Source organism: Ornithodoros turicata, unplaced genomic scaffold (genome assembly GCF_037126465.1).
Source record: "Ornithodoros turicata isolate Travis unplaced genomic scaffold, ASM3712646v1 ctg00001437.1, whole genome shotgun sequence".
In the NCBI taxonomy this organism is placed as follows: Eukaryota; Metazoa; Arthropoda; class Arachnida; order Ixodida; family Argasidae; genus Ornithodoros; species Ornithodoros turicata.
In genome coordinates this window covers 12312-18435 of record NW_026999609.1, presented here as the reverse complement: position 1 = coordinate 18435, position 6124 = coordinate 12312, and the positions used below count along the sequence as shown (strand labels likewise).

General features: G+C 45.0%; 1 long non-coding RNA gene across 1 annotated transcript; it reads left to right on the top strand.

Annotated features, from left to right (window-relative positions):
• The first annotated feature begins 207 nt into the window (after positions 1-207).
• LOC135377009 (uncharacterized) lies at positions 208-5393 on the top strand. Its single transcript, XR_010417974.1, has 4 exons — positions 208-559; positions 894-1175; positions 1585-1795; positions 4934-5393. It is a non-coding gene; the product is annotated as an uncharacterized LOC135377009 (long non-coding RNA).
• Positions 5394-6124: the final 731 nt, after the last annotated feature.

The window sequence follows — 6124 nt, the reverse complement described above, 5'->3', positions numbered from 1 at the left end:
AATAAAATAGAGGTGTTCTATACACGCACATTTCCAAACTTGTGTTGCGCATTGCGACAACAGCATACAACGAATCGAGAAGCATTGCATGACTACGTATTGCGGTTACCAGCTGTGATGGTTTCGAAATAAAAATAACAAAAAAAAAGGCATAAAGACAAGAGGTATACTCACATCCTTTCAAAGTTGCGTTGTCGATGAAGGTCTGATTGGTCTCAGTCGTCGACAGCTAGCTTATAAGACCCTTCATTTTTGTTTTATTTCAAGGGAAGGAAGGATCACGTGAATGCATCGTGGACAGCTTCTCCTTTCGCAGGAGCAGCATGTGAAATGCGATACCTCTTGCCGACGCGCTCTTTTTTCTTCTTCTTTTGGTATGATAACACAACCGCGAAACACCCGTCTGGCTTTTTCCAAACGCTCTTTGGGAACACCAACCACACACACACAAAAAAGAAACCGTTATCGCCCTCGCAAGATGAATTTTCGACTGGTGGTATACGCTGTCTGCCACGTACGAGCTTCCAGCAGTGAGTGTGCCACGTAAGAGCCAAGTGATGTGAGTATTTCAAACCATTTCTTGTGTTACAGTGTATCTTAATAGCTAAATGAAATGCGGGCATGTATTTGTTTTAAATTCTTTTTATTGTTTCGCTCAGATGAGACAGCAGAGACATGGTAGCCGATTTCGAAAGAGTGATACCGTAACCGCTGTGCTTTCCATTCCCAATGAGTCTTGCAATATTGTACACATTGCCGGGACATCGTTCTATTACTTGCCTGGGTTCGAAGCTTATTTCACATAGCTTCGAGCACTCGAAGTTATAATAATTGTGCGCGACATTTGCTTCTTTCAAGCAATGCCATAGTTGACGTGTATCATTTTGCGACAGATTTACTCCGTATCTCGTCGGATGACCATTGCTGAGCCAAAGGCGTACGGCAGTGACTGCAGCTGGACATCGGTGGACGTAGATGTTATGGTCAATCTGAGTCACGGTAGTGCATTTTCCCTGTTTCAGTGTTGGTTTTGTAAATTCTGTTGTAGCTACGAAAACGAACAGGGAAACAGCACTCAGAAAGGACAAGGTGTAGCAGAACATCTCCGGACATCTATTTACCATGACGACCTACAGTAAAATGAGACAACTCGTCATGGATTTCAATATTTATTGGTAAGCGTCTTTGGGTGACAACCTATTTTGCAACAGGTCAATTGTCATGTCGTTTATGTACACAGCCAGGTAATGGTAGCCAGTCTTCATTGCGTAGTACATGATACATAGACTTTCGGCCACCAGTTGCATTACGTCGACGTCACGATCACCGTAATAGCTGAATATTGAGCTCATCTGTTTTCCCCATTCGGAGACCAGGTCGAACGGGTGGTCGGATAGGTCCTCACACTTCCTGTGCACCCGGGCATACATTGTTTTTGAAGACTCCCACACAGTCTTTTTCGCGGGAAGGTTCAGAGGCAGGGACTGGAACAGGAAAATGTCTCTGGTTATCTTAAATGCTGCGACGAGCACTGTGTCGTCCGTTGACTTCGATGAACCGCATTCTAACACGTCATTCCAACAGGTATGAGGACGGCGACATTTTCCTTGGAGTTGATGATCCTGGGTAACGTCCCGCATGCCGCACACATCATCACCCGATTGGGACCAAGAATCGCCAGCGTTGGTTGGCTGTTCGACATCGGACCAGTGATCGCCAGTCATTTCGTCGTCGGTGGTGGCAGGTAGTTCTCCGGAACCCAAGTCCTTCTACGACTTCCAGAAGGTTGCAACAGGTACTGCACCTTTCCATTCCGAACGCGTCTTTTTATAATGCGGTGGCCCTTTCCAGGCTGCACACGTGTTAATTCGCTTGCATAAAATTGACCTTCAATAGGTTCTTCCTGCTGGTCACGTAAGAGATAGGTATTCGGGTAACCAATCTTGACTGCTCTCACCACAAAAATTTCACGCGTAAACGAACCAAGATAACTTTTGACTAACTGGTGTCTAGACTTTGCTATTCTGACAAGCTGGCCAACGCGAAAACGTGGCTTCTCTGGGGGTTTGCTCGGAGTAGGATAGAGCTTTTGTCTAAATAAATGCTCATTTTCTTTGTTGACATCCACAGGTCGTGCCGACAGAGTTCTATGAACACGATGATTATATGCTTTGACCAGAGGCTGTAAAATTTTCAAGTACGATTTATGTCCCTGATATTCAAAAGCACGATAAAGTGGCGTCATAAGACTCCGAATAGATCGTTCTGCAATACTTGCTTTCGTATTTGAATTAGTGTGGAAGAGAGATATCCCTTTTGATTTTAAAAATGCTCTGACTGACTTATTGGTGAACTCTGTACCTCTGTCTGAATGAATCAGTCTCGGAGTCCCAATACGTCTAAAAGCGAGTCTCAGTCCACGTATAATTTCCGCTGCTCGTTTATTCTGCACAGGCACTACAGCAAGCATACGAGAAAATGCGTCGATACAAAACAAAAGATAGCGAAAACCCTTGTTGTATCTCGACAGTTTCTGAAGGTCTTTCAAATCTATTTGGAATATATCCTTCACACCCAAAACGATGGTCTTCCGGAACTGACGTGGTCGCTTAAGTTCTCTGAAGAGAGAGTACACATCACTGGTTTCCAGGAACTTGGCAACCTTCGCCGGCTTTTCACCGATCGCTCGTGCGAGTCGTTGAACACCACCTAGAGCACCAGGATGGTATACGTCCACGTAAGCAGCCATTAGCACAATTTTCTTCCACGAACACGAAGTCCATCGAATGACAAGTAGGCATTTATAACGGCTGCCACGTCACCTTTGTACCAAGAGGGCGATCGATTGTGCAGTTCGTATTTTATAAGCTCGATGACGGAACTACTTGGAACAACGCGAGAATGACAGATAATCCTTCCCTCTTCATCTATCGCGAATACGGTCTTTAGCATCTGCAGAATGGCGAGGGCCTTCTTCCTGTGTCGTGCGGGAAAATGCACCAGAATGTTTTCGTCCCGAAGGTAACCACAGTGTTCCTGTTGCGTTTCCAACGTGCTCAATACCGGTTCCATTCTCGAAGTCTCTTAGCCGCTCTTGTGATAACCGGAGAAATGCGTCGACGAGGTGTCTCAGGTGTAAACGTAGGACTACCGGCTGATGGCTCTGCAGTCTCCTTTTCAAGTCGAGATGGATGTACGATAAGTGTCGGTATATTTAGCTTGACCAATAGTGGTAGGATCCTCTCGAGATACGCGGGTCGCCACACATTTCGCGCTCTTGTGACCAAATAATAAACAAGGTCTACAACGTTGGTATTTGGTATTTGTTCACCATTGACAATGAGCTCAAACGTTTTACTATTCCAGCCGAGCATGGGTTTTAGTAAACGCAGTAATTGGCTTGCTCTCATCTTGTAGCCGCTGCTCATAAAATTAACGATGGCATCTTCCTCCTCGTCCGCTTGAATCTGTGTCTGCTCTCTTGTCGATGCCACATGATTTGTCTCCTCACCTGCTGCACTAGGCTGTCTTAATGTGTTCGCGGGAGGATGCAATAGCTTGTGCAAGTACTGGATGATCTCCTTGGCCTTGATATCATCAGGCTCCTGTTTATTCAATATCGACGGAATAGTGCTTTCCCGATAGGGAACAAGCTCGTATTTCTGCATTATTTAAATGCCGATTGCTTTTGCGATGCTTTTGCCCGCTAAACTTGAAACGAGACCTAACAAGGGGGGCAACAAAAATTGCAAAAACCCGCCGGACTGATGAAGAATCCGTTTAATTTTCTTCACATCTGCACGGTCTTGCCTGGAAGCCAGTGTCCTAATGGGTGTTGCAAAAGGCTGCAATTGCTTTTTAACTTTCGCCGGTACGTCGATGTTTCCTTTGCAGAGGTTCATACAAATCTCCCTGATTGTTCGTAGCTGTTCCCTGCTGGCATGTTGAATCAGGTTGTAACGATCTTCCCCTGTCTTTGCTTCAGCGATCATACGAAGGAACGAATGTGTTTGTTAAGCCTTTTCATGACCTGTATACGATCTGTCTGTGATCATCCGGGAAAATGTTGGTCCACACCTTATAGTGATCGTTGCTCTGTTGAGACAAGTCGATAACTAAGTATGAGTATGGTTTCTGACAGGCATCTTTATATATCGTGGGCAACAAATCATTTCGCCCGAAAATCTGCCTGGACAGCATACGCAGCTGGTCTGTAGTGCGTGGTGAACGAAATAAAACGAGAGCCGTGCTATTGAATTGTATTGTGCGATACAAAGGATCGTTGACGAACAGGTATTGCGAGATGAACACAGCCGTGATTGACAGGTGGTCACACCCAGCGATATAAAATTTGCAGATTTCTTTGAGTCTTTGTCGGTCGGCTAAACAGTCGTCAAATATAAATAATGAGTGGCTATAATTCTCCGGATCTGCAGGGATGTCTTGACTGAAATTTACTTCAGGAAGAGTATCGAATACCGGCTGCTTATAAAGATAGATATACCATATTTGCTTGAACGGTTTGTCAAAGAGGACAGCTCTGTGTTTAATTAGTCGTGCCACGAAGGTGGATTTCCCACTTTGACTAGCCCCTGAAATTGACACCGAGGCAGGCGTCACGAACCTAAAAGGTGCTATCACTGTCATTTCGTGCAAGGGAATGAAGTCTGGTCAAGATACGTTTCGTTAGATGAACAAGTCCGTGCTTGCAAACTGCAGGGAAAAAAAGCAAACTGCAAAGGTAGGTTCGACTGCAGAGTTGACGATGTAAAAAAAAAAGAAGACTCCTCAAGGTTGCCATGCTGGCAACTTCTTATATAAGAACTGTCTGACGCTCAGCTCCTTCACTCTCGAACCTCCTTCTGAGGAGGTATGGTGTTCAGAATGATGAAATATTTTGCAGTGTTCTAACATGTGCTCCTTTTGTTTTCAGTCGGTCCAACGTGTCCGAAGGATCATCGTCGTCATCATTGCATCAGTGTACAAGTAAGCATCATGTCTTCGTCGATCTTGCATAAACTTGACAAGTTAAAGAAATGTGGAGAGTTTCAAAAAATGGCGACAATTCCTAAAAACATCAAGTATGATGTGGTTGATGTTAACAAAATTGAAACGAGGTATGGCGAGGCGGTCTACGTAGAAATTATGAAGGATCACGAGCACGTAAAGGTGTTCCTTCCAGCTCGGTTTCATAAACTAAGCACTCAAGACATCGAAGACATGAGGAACACGAGCGGGCTCTGGATGGAGAAGAAAGAGCGAGTTGGAAAAGAGGGGAAACGTCTTCTTTCGCCAGACATCGTGTTCGGTCAATCCGAGTAAAAAAATAAAAAGAAATGGTGACATGCCACCTTTGTCCTCCGGCCGATCGGCAGCACTACACAACAGCGCTGGGACTTTCAAGTTCATCTGGCTAACGTTCATAACCTTGCAACACCCTGTATCCCATTTTGTGAGACACTCTGTACGCTCCGCAACTATACCAACCGCTATGAGCTTCATCTACATGACAGAGACGACGACGGCAGGATGTCAGCACATTCTTTCATGAAAACGGACGCTACCTTGCCGGTGTACTTCGACATTTCGGATTTCCGTTACGCTTTTATGTTTTGCTGAAGGCGGAACTCGGTCGACATACGCCTGAGGATGAGATCATATTTGTCACTCAATTTATTCCTTCGAGTGTGCATACGCTGTGGTCGGAACGAGACGTAGAACGTGCTGTCATTGAAGTAGGCACTGAAGTCACCAACAATTTAGAAAAGCTTGAAATGCAAGGGTCGGGATTTTTCTTATTTCGAATTCACGCCTGCATTCTTCATGTCGGTCGTCTCGCACCACAGCTCATTGGTTGTACCGACTTTGAATTGCCAAACGAATTGAAAAAAAAGTGTCGGTGTCTTCTGAATGTCGACCTTCACGAGGATAGTGAACAGAACATGTGTTTCGCATTTTGCGTACTTGCCGGTCTACATCCTGCAAAGGGTTCTTACAGACGCAGAGCTTCATCCTACAGGTCATACCTGTCTCAATATGTATTTCCAGAGACGTTTCCTGTAGTGTTCCCGAAAGATGTAGAAATGTTTGAGAAGCAGAACGATGTGAGCATTAACGTGTACGG